General features: G+C 36.4%; 1 protein-coding gene across 7 annotated transcripts in view; it reads left to right on the forward strand.

Moving 5' to 3' along the window:
- Armcx4 (armadillo repeat containing X-linked 4) overlaps nt 1–16,826 on the forward strand; it is a 57,134-nt gene that overhangs the window by 31,712 nt on the left and 8,596 nt on the right. For 2 of the 7 annotated variants that reach the window (XM_040283465.2, XM_078034489.1), the window contains exons 2-5: nt 14,891–14,957; nt 15,674–15,747; nt 16,102–16,193; nt 16,682–16,773. The gene's annotated coding sequence lies outside the window, so the exon portion shown is untranslated. Of the gene's footprint in view, nt 1–14,010; nt 14,402–14,890; nt 14,958–15,673; nt 15,748–16,101; nt 16,194–16,681; nt 16,774–16,826 lie in introns of those variants that run through there. The other 5 variants (XM_013365382.4, XM_040283470.2, XM_013365383.4 and 2 more) reach the window with 5 other exon arrangements.

Genomic DNA, 16,826 nt, shown 5'->3' on the forward strand with positions numbered 1-16,826 from the left:
AGAGACAATGTGCTAGTTCTCAAGGAGCTTACATCCTAGAGAGGGATGAAAATATATACAAACAAACAAGTGATAAATGTTGGAGTGGAAATAAAACTGGTTGATGCCATAGAGATTGAAGGGATATTTTAAGTTACATAATTAAGGAAGGCCTTGAAATGGAAGTGACATAATATGATGAAATAAAAGTTGACATTAATACAAAAAATTCTACTCAATCAAATATGAAAATAAAATTACCCTTCTGAAAGAGGAAATAAGCATTATCCTTTTAGATTGTATAGATGAGAAGAAAAAGTGAACAGCAGATGTAAGATCTGTGGGATGAGGTTAGAGTTATCAAGGGGGTCATTTATACACTCTTGTACATATTTGAAAACAAGAAAGATTTAAGATAAATGCACTAAGTTCTCAACTCAAGAATATAGCAGAAGAACAATAAACTGAATCCCAGGAAAATAGAAGGAAGGAAAAGAAAAAGAAAAGAAAACAAGGCAAGAAACAAAAATATCACAGTACAATTGACTGATATAAACTAAACTTGTTATTTGAGAAGAAATTTTGTCAACTCTGATAAAAAAAAGAAAAGACAATAAGCAACATTAGAGATTATAATAGAAGACAATTGGAAATTGCAAGAAAATACAAGTAATAATTTTTACCACTCAATTTGAAATTTCAGACAAAATAAATCTTATATTAAGAAAATATAAGTAATCAAAGTTGGTTCAAGAAGTAGAAAACCTGGGGCTGGGATTGTGGCTCAGCAGTAGAGCGCTCACCTAGCAGGCACAGGGCCCTGGGTTTGATCCTCAGCACCACATAAAAATAAATAAATGGAATAAAGGTATTGTGTCCAAATACAGCTAAAAAAAAAAATAAACATTAAAAAAAAGAAAAAAGAAGTAGAAAACCTGAGCCAGGTGCAGTGGTGCATGCCTGTAACCCCAGTGGCTTGGGAGCCTGAGACAGGAGTATCATGAGTTCAAAGCCAGCCTCAGCAATGGTGAGGCAATAAGAAACTCAGAGAAATCCTGTCTCTAAATAAAATACTAAAAGAGGTCGGGGATTGGCTTAGTATTTGAATGTCCCTGAGTTCTATCCCTGGTACAAAAAAAAAAAAAAAAGTAGAAAACCTGAATAGGTCAATAACAAAGAATGTTAAAAAATAAAGACCTACTACTAAACAAAAGAGGGAAAAAGGCTTACCTTGCTCAGAATTATTTTAAATTTTTTTTTTGGTATTTGTAGATGAACAGAATGCCTTTGTTTTATTTTATTTTATTTATTTTTATGTGGTGCTGAGGATGGAACCCAGTGTCTCACGTGTGCTAGGCAAGTGCTCTCCCGCTGAGCTACAGCCTCAGCCCTCAGAATGCTTTTTAAGGAAAGTTCTTCCAACCATCAAGGAGTTGAACATTCTCACTTTATATAAACTATAGAATGAACAGAACATAGAAAATCAAAGAGAATCAACTGACAAACTTTTTGAACTAATAATAGAAAGTTTCCTAATTTATATTTTGTACTGGGCTAGTATAATTCTAATACCTAAACTGGAAAAGAGTAGTGAACAATGAAGAGAAATAGAAGCTGATTTTTCAATGAACATCTGCAAAAATATGAAATCAAATATTAGCAAATTGAAATTCAATATTATATTTAAAAGTAGTCATTACCATATTAAGCTTATCCCAGTAATTCAAGTGTGGTGCAATTTTCAAACATTTTTATTATAATTCACAATGTTAAAATCATATTGAAAATATGATCATCTCAATAGATGTCATAAAATCATTTATTGAAATTATGCATCCATACCTGATAACAACTCTTAGCATTCTAGGAATAAAGGAAGTATCCTCAACTTGGCAAAGGGTTTATGCAGGAGATAAACAATAATATTATGCTTAATGATGAACCATTGGAAGTGTTTCCATTATAGTCAGGAACTAGACTGACTATAAGGATGTTTGTAATCCCCTTTACTGTTCAACATTTGTTCTTGAGTTCTTTTTTCATGTAACGAAGACAAAAAAAGAAAAAAAATCAACATTATAAAATACCAAAATGACTAGGTTCAATCCCCAGCACTGTGGGGAAAAAAAGAAAGACCAAAAAAGAAAATTATGAAAACTGCCATTAATAGACAATATAACTGTCCCTCTAGAAAATTAGAATCAGCTAGCTGACAACTTTTTAGAACTAATAATAGATTTGGTAAAGTGTCTTTATACAACATCTATATTCAAAAGTTGTAACTTTTTCTTATATGAGCAATATAGAACTAAAAAAATGGATCAGAGGAAGCTTCTGTGTTAGAATACAGGACAGAAACCACCAAATAGTATCTCTCCTATTATTTAATAAAAGGCAAGGAAAAAAAGTAGCAAACATCTAGTAGGAATTCAGTGAAGATCACCAGCAGAAACCAAACATGGAAAGGGGTAATGTTCCAATGACATAAACTTCAAAAAGGGCTGGGGATGTGGCTCAAGCGGTAGCACGCTGGTCTGGCATGCGTGTGGCCAGGGTTTGATCCTCAGCACCACATACAAACAAAGATGTTGTGTCCGCCAATAACTAAGAAATGAATAAAAAATTCTCTCTCTCTCTCTTTCTCTCTCTCTCCCCTCCCCCCCCCCGCCTTTAAAAAAAAAAAAAAAACTTCAAAAACGTCACAGTTAAGTAAAGAAATAGGAGAGTCCAAAGCTGGGCATTGTAGTATAGTGTGGCCACACTCTTAAACTTGCTTTCACCTCTCAGAAGGAGTATGTTAGATTCAATATGTAAAGGACAAAAACAGGGGCTGGGGTTATGGCTCAGTAGTAGAGCACTGGCCTAGCACACGCGAGGCCCTGATTTCAATCCTCAGCACCACATAAAAATAAATAAAGGTATTATGTCCAACTACAACTTAAAAAACAGACAGAGAACATAAACCAGAAGAAAAATATGTCAAAGAGATGTAAATTTCCAACAAGTATTTTAAGCTACAGAACAACTTAATAAGAATATGGATTTAGTAAGACAAGAGGTCAAAGATGAGATGTAAAAACAGCAGAATTAGGGCTGGAGTTGTAGCTTCAGTGGTAGAGTACTTGCCTAGCATGTGTGAGGCCCTGGGTTTGATCCTCAGTACCACATATAAATAAATAAATAAACAAATAAAATAAAATAAAAGATCCATTGACAACTAAAAAAATATATTTTAAAAAGCCAGCAGAATTAGATAAAAGGGGGGTTGCAAACTAAAGAACAAACCAGAACCAAACAACACCATTATAGAAGTGACAAATTACAAACAGTGTAAAATAGAAAAGTGCATTAAAATGTTGTGTCCATCTACAAAAAAAAAAGTTTCTCTCTCTCACTCTCTCTCTATCAAAAAATCAAAAAACAAAAAACAAAAAACAAAACTTATTACCAAGATTTTACTTATTCCCCAAGTTAATCTATACATACTTGCTCATGATTGCTTTGACTCTTCAGGGCATTTTGTAACTCCAATGGACAAAAGACTTGAATAGAAATTTCTCCAGAGAAGATGCACAAGTGTCCAATGAAAAAAAATTTTAACGAACGAACCACCAGGGAAATGCAAATCAAAACAACAATTAAATATCACTTCACCCCAGTTAGAATGACTGTTATCAAAAAGACTAAAAGCAAAAATTCTCAATAAAATTCTGGCAAATTGAGTACAAAAACATACCAAAAAGATTGTGCACCATGATCAAGTGGGATTTATCCCAGAGATGCAAGGTTGGTTCAACATATGGAAATCAATAAATGTAATTCATCACATCAATAGACTCAAAGATAAGAATCATATGATCATCTCAATAGATGCAGGAAAATCATTTGACAAAACGCAGCACCCCTTTATGTTCAAAACACTAGAAAAATTAGGGATAACAGGAACATATCTCAATGTTGTAAAGGCTATCTGTGCTAATCCCCAGGCCAACATCATTCTAAATGGAGAAAAATTGAAGGCCTTCCCTCAAAAAACTGGAACAAGACAGGAATGCCCTCTTTTGCCACTTCTATTGAACATACTTCTTGAAACACTGGCCAGAGCAATTAGACAGATGAAAGAAATTAAAGGGATACATATACGAAATGAAGAACTTAAATTAGCACTATTTGCTGACAATATGATTCTAAACCTAGAAGACCCAAAAAGCTCCACCAGAAAACTTCTAGAACTAGTAAATGAATTCAGCAAAGTAGCAGGTTATAAAATCAACACCCATGCATCAAAGGCATTTCTGTATATCAGTGACAAATACTCTGAGAGGAAAATGAGGAAAACTACCCCCATTTACAGTAGCCTCAAAGGAAAAAAAAACAACTTGGATATCAACTTAACAAAAGAGGTGAAATATCTATACAATGAAAACTACAGAACCCTAAAGAAAGAAATCAAAGAAGACCTTAGAAGATGGAAAGATCTACCTTGCTCTTGGATAGGCAGAATTAATATTATCAAATGGCCATACTACCAACAGCACTATACATATTTAATGCAATTCCGATCAAAATCCCAATGGCATTCCTCATAGAAATAGAAAAAGCACTCTTGAAATTCATCTGGAAAAATAAGACACCCAGAATAGCTAAAGCAATCCTTAGCAGGAAGAGTGAAGCAAATGGCATCACTATACCAGAACTTAAACTATACTACAGAGCTAAAGTAACAAAAACAGCATGGTATTGGCACCAAAACAGACTAGAAGACCAATGGTACAGAATAGAGGACACTGAGACTAACCCCCAAATTTACAATTATCTTATATTAGACAAAGGTGCCAAAAACATGCATTGGAGAAAAGATAGCCTCTTCAACAAATGGTGCTGGTAAAACTGGAAATCCATATGCAACAAAATGAAATCAAACCCCTATCTTTCATCATGCACAAAACTCAACTAAAAGTGGATCAAGGACCTAGGAATTAAAACAGAGACTCTGTGTCTAATAGAAGAAAAAGTAGGCCCTAATGTACATCCTATGGGATTAGACCCCAATTTACTTAATAAGACTCCTATTGCACAAGAATTTAAACCATGAATCAATAAATGAGATGGATTCAAACTAAAAAGTTTCTTCTCAGCAAAAGAACAATCTGTGAGGTGAATAGAGAGCCTACATCTTGGGAGCAAATTTTTACCCCTCACACATCAGATAGAGCACTAATCTCTAGGGTATTTAAAAAACTCAAAAAGCTAAGCACCAAAAAACAAAACAAAACAAAACAAAACAAATAACCCAATCAATAAATGGGCCAAGGACCTGAACAGACACTTCTCAGAAGAGAATATATAATCAATCAACAAATATATGAAAAAATGTTCATCATCTCTAGCAATGAGAGAAATGCAAATCAAAACTACTCTTCGATATCATCTCACTCTAGTCAGAATGGCAGCTATTATGAAGACAAACAACAGTAAGTGTTGGCAAGGATGTGGGGAAAAAAGGTACACTTATACATTGCTGGTGGGACTTCGAATTGGTGCAGTCAATATGGAAAGCAGTATGGAGATTCCTTGGAAAGCTGGGACTGGAACCACCATTTGACCCAGCTATCCCTTTCCTCGGCCTATACTCAAAGGACTTAAAAACAGCATACTACAGGGACACAGCCACATCAATGTTTATAGCAGCACAATTCACAATAGCTAAACTGTGGAACCAACCAAGATGCCCTTCAGTAGATGAGTGGATTTAAAAATGTGGCATATATACACACTGGAATATTACTCAGCAACAAGAGAGAATAAAATCATGGTATTTGCAGGTAAGTGGATGGCATTGGAGAAGATAATGCTAAGTGAAGTTAGCCAATCCCCAAAAAACAAATGCTGAATGTTTTCTCTGATATAAGGAGACTGACTCATAGTGGGGTAGGGAGGGGGAGCATGGGAGGAATAGAAGAACTCTAGGTAGGGCAGAGGGATGGGAGGGAAAGGGAGGGGGTAGGCAGTTAGCAAGGATGGTGGAATGTGATGGACATCATTATCCAAAGTATATGTATGAATATATGAACTGGTGTGAACATACTTTATATACAACCAGAGATATGAAAAATTGTACTGTATATGTATAATAAGAATTGTAATGCATTCTGCTGTCATTTATTTTTAAAAATCAATTAAAAAATTAAAAAAAAAACAAAAAAGAATAAAAGCAAGAAAAAAATATCAGAGTACAATTGATTGATATAAACTGAACTTATTATTTGAGAAGAAATTTTGTCAATTTGGATCAAAAAAAAGACAATAAACAACATTAGATATTATAATTATAGCAGAAAAACAAATGCTGTAGAGGATGTGAGGAGACAAGGATTCTTATACATACACAATTGGTGGTACATCCATTATGAAAAAATGGTATGGAATTCCCTTTAAAAAACTAGCAGTAATATTATCATATGATCCAGCAATCCCACTACTGGATTAATATCCAAATAAAATACAATCAGTTTGGCAAAGAGGCATCAGCATTCCCATGTTTATTGCACCACTATTTATAATAGCCAACATATAGAATCAACTTAAATGTCCATCAATGTATAAATGAATAAAGAAAGTGTGGTACACATACACACACACACACACACACACACACACACACACACACACATGACTATTATTCAGTGATAAAGAGGATGAAATTCTGTCATTTGTTTTTTTTCCCATAGCTTTATTGAGGTAAAATTGAAGTATAATAAATAGCACATATTTGAAGTATGCAATCTTATCAATTTTTACATGTATGTAAACACAATCAATATAAAAGGCATTTCCATTACTTTTTGTTGAATTTGAAATCATGCAGACTGTGTTTCCTTCATTATTTATTATATTAGAAATCAATCACCTTAAGATATATAGAACCCCACCCCCACACGTCAACTATTTCAAAACTAAATCAAACACTTATAAATATCTCAGAGGTCAGGGAAGAAAGCACAAGAAAAGTAAATAAAAAGGACTTTGAGCTAAGTGATAATAAAAGCTTAAAATATCAGGATCTTTGGGATGAAACAGAACTCAGATGAACATTTATAACCTAATGTACTTCTATCTAAAAGAATCTAGAATATAATCAAACTATTTTCAAATTAGGAAGGAAAAAATAAGAGTAAGAGCAGAAATATATGAAATAGGGAAAAAATAATACAGCTAAAATTTGATAAAAAATGAACAAGTCTAATCAAGAAAAAAGCAGGAACACAAAAATTAATATCAATGAAAAGGGAGCTATTACAATAACCCTTCAGATGCTAAAATATATTAAGGTAATATTACATTTATATGCCAACATATGTGAAGCTTACATAGCATGGTCTATATTAGAGAAGGATCCATGTGCTGTTGAGAAGAAAGAGTATTCAGTCATTGATGAATGAGATATTCTATATATGTTAAGCCTAATTATCAATTGTATTTTTTAAACTTTTATAGCTTCTTTATTTAGTTTTTTAAAAATATTTATTTAGTTGTAGATGAACACACAGTATCTGTATGTATTTTTATGTAGTGCTGAGGATTGAACCCAGTGCCTCACACATGCAAGGAAAGCACTTTACCACAAAGCTACAGCCTCAGCCCCATCTTTATTTAGTTTTTGTTTGGGGGATCTATCCAGTGGTGACAGAGGCATGTAAAAGTTATTTAGTATTATTGTGCTATGGTCTATTTGATTCTTGAAATTGAGAAGGGTTTGTTTGATGTACATAGATGCTCCATTGTTTGAAGCATACATATTTACAATTGTTATATCTTGTTGATGTATAATTCCCCTGAGCAGTATAAAATGGCCTTCTTTGTCCCTATGATTAGCTTTGGCTTAAAGTCTGCTTTATCTGATATGAGGATAGACACCCCTGCTTGCTTACAAAATCCATGTGAATGACATGTTTTTTTTCCCCATCCTTTCACCTTCAGTCTGTGTACATCTTTGCCTATGAGGTCAATCTCTTGGAGACAGTTCATTGTTGGGTCTTGTTTTTTAATGCAATTTGCAAGTCTATGTCTTTTGATTGATGGGTTTAGTCCATTTACATTCAATGTTATTATTGAGAAATTATTTTTATTCCTTGTCATTTTGATTTACTTCTGTTTTTTAATTTGAATCTATTTCTCCATCAAGCCACTTTTCTTTTAGGGGGTTCCTACCTTTGCTTGTTTTCACTTCTATTTTTCATGAAATATTTTATTGAGTATGTTTTATACTTCAGGCTTTCTAGTTGCAAATTCCTTTAACTTTTGTTTATCATGGAAAGTTTTTATTTTATCTTCAAATCTGAAGCTTAAATTTGCTGGGTATAGAATTCCTGGTTGGCATCCATTTTCTTTCAGAGCTTGGTATATGTTATTCAAGGATATTCTAGTTTTGAGGGTCTGGGTTGAGAAATCAGCTGAGATCTGAATTGGTTTCCCCCTGCACATAATCTCATATTTTTCTCTTTGCAGCCTTTAAAATTCTGTCCTTATTCTGTTTGTTAGGCATTTTCATTATAATGTGTCTTGGTGTGGGTCTGCTGCAATTTTGTGTATTTGGAGTCCTGTAAGCCTCTTGTATTTTTAAAAAATATTTTTCTAGTTGTTGATGGACCTTTATTTTATTTTTTTTTTATGCACAGCACTGAGAATCAAACTAAGTGCCTCACATATGCTAGGCAAGCACTGTACCACAGAGCCATAACCCCAGCCCCAACCTATTGTATTTGATTTTCCATTTCATTCTTTAGGTTTGGGAAATTTTCTGAAAAGATTGTGTATTCCTTTGGTTTGTATATCTGTACCTTCATCTATCCTGATAAATCTTAAATTTTTTTCATGTTATCCTATACTTCTTGGAAGTTCTGTTCATGGTTTCTTAACAACTTCTCTCTGTGGTCAACTCTATTTTAATAAGGATTATATATTTTGTCTTCATTGCCTGAGGTTCTGTTTCCAAGTGCTCAAATCTGTTGGTGATGCCTTCTATTGAATTTTTAATTTGGTTTATTGTTTCCTTTGAGGATTTCTGCTTTTTTTTCAGAATCTTTGCCTCTTTATTGAGGTGATCTTTCACTTCCTGTATTTTTTCTTTGATTTAATTTCTTATACTGTCCTTTCCTTCACAGATCAGTTTAACTATGGACATTCTAAACTCCTTCTCTGACATTTCTTCCACTGTGGTGTTGATGGATCCTGTTATTGGAGTATCTTGATTTATTTGGGACAATATGTTCCCTTGCTTTTTCATGTTGTTTGTGAGTCTACCCATCTTACAGTATGGATCTGAGTCAGTAGAGTTTCTATCCTATGGATTTATAGTGTCCCTGAAGGTTTCTAGTACCTCATGTTTAGGGGAAGAAAATAATGACAACAACAAATGCAAACAACATACAGTTTTAAACAAAATAGTTCCTACTATGATGTCTACAATGTTAATTATCACACTAAACAGAAATAATATGATCAGTTATTGCCTACAATAAAACCACCAAGTTTGCAGAAGGTTTATAATTTCAAATAGTGGACAGGGAGAGAACAGAAGTGATAAGGATGTGATGATTATGAGGAAAGAGTGGAGAAGAACTTAAAACACTATATCCATTAACTATGTATGATCTCATATCCGTCTTTTGGCAGTATTAAATTTATAAAATCTTATTCCTTTAATCAAACAAGTCTATTTACAGGTAGGATATCCTAAAACAATTTCTTACCCATGGGCCAAGTTGTATATACCAGGCTGTTTAATGAAGGCTTATTTTTATTAACCTCAGACCCAGAACAATTTTATGTTCATCAGTTGGGGTAGGTGTGTAAATAAAAAATATCACAATCAAACTATTGAATATCATGCAGCAGTTAAAAGAACAAAGCTTTAAATATACTGACATGTCTAACTCACTGAAGCATATTTTTACATGAAAATATAAGTTTCAAAACAGAATACCAAATATGATCCTATTTTATATTTTAATAAGACATACACGCATATATAATGTATAAAAAGGATTCAACTCACCAAACTTATAACACTGGGGACATAACTGTGATTTGGATGATGATAATGGAGTCAAAGCAATGCTAGTGTTTTTTCTTGGTTTGAATCTTAGAGTATAATACATTCTTCTTAGAAGATCCTAAAAATTCTACCAGAAGACTTCTAGCACTGATAAACAGATTAAGCAAAGTAGCAAGATACAAAATCATCATATAAAATCAATATCTTTTCTATGCACCAATGATTAATCTATTGAAAAAGAAATCAGGAAAATAATTCCATTCATAATAGCCTCAAAAATACCTAGAAATAAATCTAACCAAAGAGGTGGAAGGCCACTAAAGTGAAAATTACAAAACACTGAAAAAAGAGATTGAAGAAGATACTAGGGGAAGGAAAGACCTTCTGTGTTCATGAATAGTCAGAATTAATATTGTTAAAATAGCTATATTACCAGAAGTGATGTACAGGATTCAATGTGATCCTCTTCAAAATACCAATGACAATCTTCACAGACTAGGAAAAAAAGCAGTCCTAAAATTCACATGGAAGAATAAAAAACTCAGAATAACCAAAGCAATTCTGAGCAAAATGGGCAGTGTCAAAGACATCACAATAGCCAATTTCAAATTGTACTACAGAGCTATAGTACTGGCACAAAATCAGACACATAGACCAATGGAATAGATAGAAGACACAGGCACAAATCCACACATATAAAATCATCTGATTTTTGACAAATGTATTAAAGCATACATTGGAGAAAAGACAGCCTTATTTAAACAAATGTTGTTGGGAAACTCGATATACATGTTTAGAAGAATGAAACCGAATCCTTCTTAGCTTGTACAAAAGTCAACTTTAAGCGGATCAAAAACCTAGGGATTAGACAAGAAATTTTACACATGTTAGAAGAAAACATAGGGGCAACACTCCAACTTATAGGTGTAGTCAATGAGCTCCTCAGTAGGACTCCTAAAGCTCAGGAAATAATACCAAGAATTAATAAATTGGATGTCATCAAATTTAAAAAACTTCTGCACAGCAAAGGAAACAAGATTGTGAAGAGAAAGTCTACAGAATGGGAGAAAATCTTTGCCAGCTACTCTTTTGACAGAGGATTAATATCCAGAATATACAAGAATTTAAAAAAAGTTAATATCAAAAAACCACACCCAAGTCAACAAATAGGCAAGTGAACTAAACAAACATTTCTCAAAGGAAACAGCACAAATGGCCCACAAATATATGAAAAAATGCCCAACATCTTTAGCAATCAGAAAACTGCAAATCAAAACTACACTGAGATTCCTTCTCACTCCAAATACAATGGCTATCATCAAGAATACAACTAACAATAATTGCTAGACAGGATGTATGTGATTTGGATGAGTATACTTATACATTGTTGGTGGGAGTGAAAATTAGTACAGCCGCTTTGGAAAGCAGTATGGAGATTCCTCAAAAGACTAGGAATGGAACCACTATTTGACCCAGATATTCCAGTCCTTGGTATTTATCCAAAACAACTAAAATCAGCATACTATGGTGAAACATGCATACCAATGTTTATAGCAGCATGATTCACAACAGACAAGTTATGGAACCAGCCTACTTGCCCATGAACAGATGAATGGAAAAGAAAATATAGTTTTACTCAGCCATAAAGAAGAATGAAATTATGTCATTTGCTGGCAAATTGTTGTAACTGGAGAATATCATGCTAATTGAAATAAGCCAGATTCAAGAAGTCAGGGGTCAAATGAATGGGGGGGGAGGGAGAGGGAGAGGGAGAAGGGGAGGGGTGGGGGAAGGGTAAGGGGATATAACTAGAAGGTAATTAGAAGGGACATCAACAGAGTAGAGGAAGTAGGTTGAGAGGGGTAAGGAAGAGGGAGGGCATGGGCAAGTACTAGGGAATGAAATGTACCAAATTATGCTATGTGCATGTATGAATATACCACAGTGATATATAAAATTATAAAGAACTAGTTAAAATTATCATCATTATAGAAGGGAGATCAGTAGAACAGAGCAAGGGAATCAGGATGGGAGGGAAAGGGAAGGTACAGGGGAAGTATGTAATGTGTATGTACAAATATGACATAATGAATGCAACAGTTATGTATAATATAATGCAGCAGGAAAAAAGAAATGCTGGGTCCAAGAATTAGTAGGATATTTTGTTTATCATTTAATACATTGTGCCAAATTGCCCTATAAAATATTGAATTAGAACATCTGCATCTAACAGAGTGCATGAGTGAACATTTCTCCACAAACCAGTCAACAAAATTATTCAATTTCTAAGTTTTAACAAACTAATAGCTGAAACATAGTAAGATGTAGTTGTTTTGATTTGCATTTCTTTGGAGCTGAGTATCTTTTCAAATGCTTATCGGTCATTTGTTCTCTGTGAACAAATCTGTTCATATCTTTAGCACATTTTTCTATTGGGTTATCATTTTATTAATGATTTGTGAGAGTATTTTTTACCTTGTACTAGGTATTGAACCCAGGGGTGCTTAACCACTAAGCCGCATCCCTAGCCTTTTTTTTTTTTTTTTTTTTTTAGTTTTTAGTCTCACTAAGGGCTTCCCTAAGTTTCTGAGGCTGACTTTGAACTTGCAATCCTTCTAACTCAGCCTTCTGAGCCCCTAGGATTACAGGTGTGAGCAACTGTGCTGGCTGGGAGTTTTTACATTAAAAATTAGCCCTTGACATCCAATGCTATGGTTTCTTTTTTTTTTTTAACACTACCAAGATTTTAGAATTTTATGCCATCAATTTATCAATTTAAGTTCTGAAAAGACATTTGTAAGGTCTTATAGCATCTTGGGCTCCCTGGCTCCCCTTCCAAAAGGGCCTCCTGCACAGCAGGCCCCCTCATAGGGAGGGCCTCTGGCTGGCTGGGGTGTCATATTTCAACATTCTAAGAAAAAGGCTGCCTGGAGGGTCTATATTTAGAGTATGATTCCCAGCAGGGACAGGTGGGTGTCTGCAGACTAACTTCTACATTCTTTGTCCCTGAGTTCTGGAATTATTCTGAGGGTCTTGGGCGGGTGGTACAGTGAGTGAAAATACTTCTTTCTCCTGGCCATTGTTCAGGATCCGAGGTGATTCACAGTCATCCACAGACCCTCACCACCATTATGAACACTGGTCAATGCTATGGTGATAGTATGTGGATGGCAGATTTCAGACATCTCATTAATGTCATGATGGAATGAAAATTCCACCTGTTGAGCCTCCTTTCCATCCATGTGTTAGCAGTTGGTCTTTTTATGGGTGTGGTGAGACTGATTTGATTACACACTTATGTAAAATCCAAACAAAGACCCTTTAACGGAAAGACAGTTAATCTGTGATGTCACTAGTTTGTAAGGCACTGGGTTCTTGAGGAATTGAGTCTTCATTAAATCATTTAGGAATCATCTCTGAAAAAGTTCTCAGACAGGAAACCATATATTCAGCTAGAACTTTAAAAAATTATAAATAATTTTTTTGTAAAACTGTCAAGATTAGAAATCAAATGTCTTTCCAAAGATTAATGTATAGATCATATTGAAAAATGTGCTGATTTAGGAATTTTTTATTTAAAATGTCAATAACACTAGTCTGTTTTGAAACCTGTGAAAGAGTTTATACCAAGTAGAAAACATTTTTAAGTGGCACAAAATAGTATAAACGAATGTCTCGTGTTATTTTTACAACCTGAATATTTTTTTTATGTCGAATGAAAATGACTTTACTGCATTTTCCCATTACAAAAAAAAAAGTGATAGTAAAAGGAAAAAAAAGGAATATATAAAAGAAAGTTAAGGCTTTACTTTCACTCTGCTTTCCTTTCAGGCACCTCCTTCTCTAGGCAATTTGGTGCTGGCGCTGTAGGTACTAAGCTAGGGCAGGTTGTGTAGGAGGTGGGTGGGGAGCATTGATCTTTTAGCATACCAGGAAAAGAAAGGATTCCTCGAAGATGCAGAAAAGGCTACAACCAAGGCCTGGAATTGGGTGAGGGTGGGGGTGGGGGTAAAGACCCACCCTGGCAACAAGAGACCGGTAAACTCCAACCGCAAGGCGGTGATGCCACTTGTGGGCTCTCAGATTGGAGAGGACAGAGATGAGTGACAGGGTTGTGCGCACAGAGGCGCCGCGCAGAGACCGGAGGTGGGGGTTGTCTGTGCTTGAGGAAGGGGGTCTTGTTGACTGCCTGCCGGCGGGTGGGGGTCTGTGGGGAGGAGAGCCAGCGATGACGCGCGGCCCTCACGTGACCCGGAGCTGCAGAGCGACGCAGCCCAGGGTGCAGTCGTCACTCTCGTCTGGCTACCAGCTCCCCGCTGCCCTGCGCATGGCGGGCTAGCATCAGGCCCGGGGAAAGCGGAGCAGGTAAGGGTTTTTGGGCCGCGCGCCGCCGCCAGGCCAGCAGCTGCTTGCCGAACCGTCTGCGGTGCAGGGACCGGCCAAAGAGGTGTCTGTGCTGGCTCAAGTTCAAGGAGCCTCTGCCTCTGATTTTCCCGAGTGTCCTTACCCCCATCTAAATCTGTTCAGGGGAACCATGAGCTTTGACAGGGTGGCTGGTGGGGAGAGTGTCTCAAGAGGGAAATACAGAACTAGATGTCCATCCTTTCTAATTCTAATCACTGACCGCACATGCCCGCAGGCTTCCTGATCATCTCAGAGGAAGGGACGCGCCACGGTGGCGTTTGTAAAGAAAATGGTGGGCCTTAGTGACTGGACGGCTGGGTTGGTAGGGGTGGTGTCTGAGCGAGGGGAGGGACGTTTGATAATCGTGTTCCAGAATCCGGAAAGGCGAGTACTGGGGTCTGTGGCCTGTGTGCTGTTCTAAGCACTCATTGCTTCTCTTTCTGACAATAGTTCGGTGTGGCACTGTTTGTGGTGAGGCGAGGGAAGGAGAGGAGAAAACTGCACAGGATCTATGGAGGTTAGTGTGAGCACGGGCACCGTCTGTGAAATTCTATATGAATTCCATGATAAGCATTTAGGCGCTGCTATCTGATTGGGATGTAGGCAACTTTCCCTAAATTGTGTTTCTTTACCAAGCTTGGGACTTTTAACTTATATTTTGTATTGAAGACCAATAAAGACAGCGAACTTTTCTACAGATGCTTTTATTTGTACTTCAGTTAATGTCAAAAAATATGGATTTTATCAAAGAACATTACTATTTTTTTGAGATAGTCTTTGGGGGAAAGGATAATGATTTTGCAGAAGCAAAAGCCCTCCCCCACACCTGTATCTTCTGCTAGAGACTCCTCAAAATGGGTTTTAGGGGAAGCAGAAGGCAGTAGGCTGTGGTTCTATAGTCATGGGGCCTGGGGCCCTGAATCTCTTCCACCATACTGCAGTTTTACAGATACCTCTGCCTTCCTGACTATCTTGGTGAAGGAAATGGAGGACTTTTGGGGGTGTCCCTAGAATGCTACAGGTGGTTTTAAAATAAGTTGCTTCTATCTTTCCCCTTTTTTCTTTACTTGTCTCCCTTTTATACTTTATGCATTACAGTGCTAGGAAAGCTCTAGGTTCTGCCTGCTAGGAAATGGCTGTCTCTCAGAAAGGCAGACACAACAACCCATATGTTAGATGTTAGGATGTCACAAATATTCAACATTCACCCTCCTTTTTTGTCTCTGTTCCTAGGTCTTCTCATAGGCTTACAGTAGGCCTATTTACCTCTAGAAACAAGAGAAAGAGACTGGCCCATAACCATGGAGGTTAGTGTGAATGTGGGCAGTGCATGGGGATGACAAGAAAGGATGGGCTAAGCAGGTTTTTGAGACTTGAGAGAGTCTCATTGGAGGGTCTTTCTGACTTTTCTACACTCTGCCTGCTTTCTACAGTGATAGCATATGCCCTATTGATTTTAGTGCAGGAAACAGTAAGAATATTGGGGCGAGGGTGGCTATGGTGTGACTAAGAAGACTTGAGTAGGGGAACACAAGATAAGACACCTTAGTAAACTAGACCTGGGCTCTTATAGGCAAGCATTGGGGTCAGGAATTAAAATGTCTGTCTTTTCTACCAAGCACTTAGTCTTCATTATCTCCTGTGTGTTCACTTATCTATAGATCTATCTGCACGTCTGCTACAGGGCTTGAGATAACTGGAAACAAAGAAACAAGAAGAAAATTGTCTCCAATCAGTATAGACTGGTAAGAAGGTGAGGATTGGCTGGGTCAACTTCTAGGATGGGTTAGTGGAGACCAGTGTGCATCCAATAAGGACCAGTGTCTGGTCTAGAGGATCCTTAATCCCTCCCTTTCTCAGTTATCTTTACCTACCTCTGCCATTAACCTTGAACCCTCACCTTAATTCGAAAAGAGTGTGACAACCCCTGGGGGGAGTGAAGTGATCTGAGGGAGTTGATATTCTTGTCCCATTAAGAACAAATTCTTGCCAGGCATGGTGGCACATGCCTGTAATCCCAGAAGCTCAGGAAGATTGCAAGTTCAAAGTCAGCCTCAGCAATTTAGCAAGACCCTGTATCAAAATAAAAAAAAAAAAGAAATCTATATAAAAAGGTCTAGGGATGTGGGTCAGTGCTCCTGGGTTCAATCCCTGGTAAGAAAACAAACAAATAAACCTCCCCCAAAAAACAAACTCTCTATTCCTGTATGTCACTCCCTGTGTCTCTCTGTTTGTCTTTAGGTCCAAAGATCTCATGAATTTATGTATCTACTTTAGGGTGTATCACCAAGAAAGAAAAGGAAAGAGGAGGGGAATTCTTTGGATCAGTACAGGTTGGTATGGAAGTGGGGACCTGTGGGAACTGTGACCAGAGTAGGTCTAGTAA

The sequence above is a fragment of the Ictidomys tridecemlineatus genome, chromosome X, assembly GCF_052094955.1.
Source record: "Ictidomys tridecemlineatus isolate mIctTri1 chromosome X, mIctTri1.hap1, whole genome shotgun sequence".
Taxonomy (NCBI): Eukaryota; Metazoa; Chordata; class Mammalia; order Rodentia; family Sciuridae; genus Ictidomys; species Ictidomys tridecemlineatus.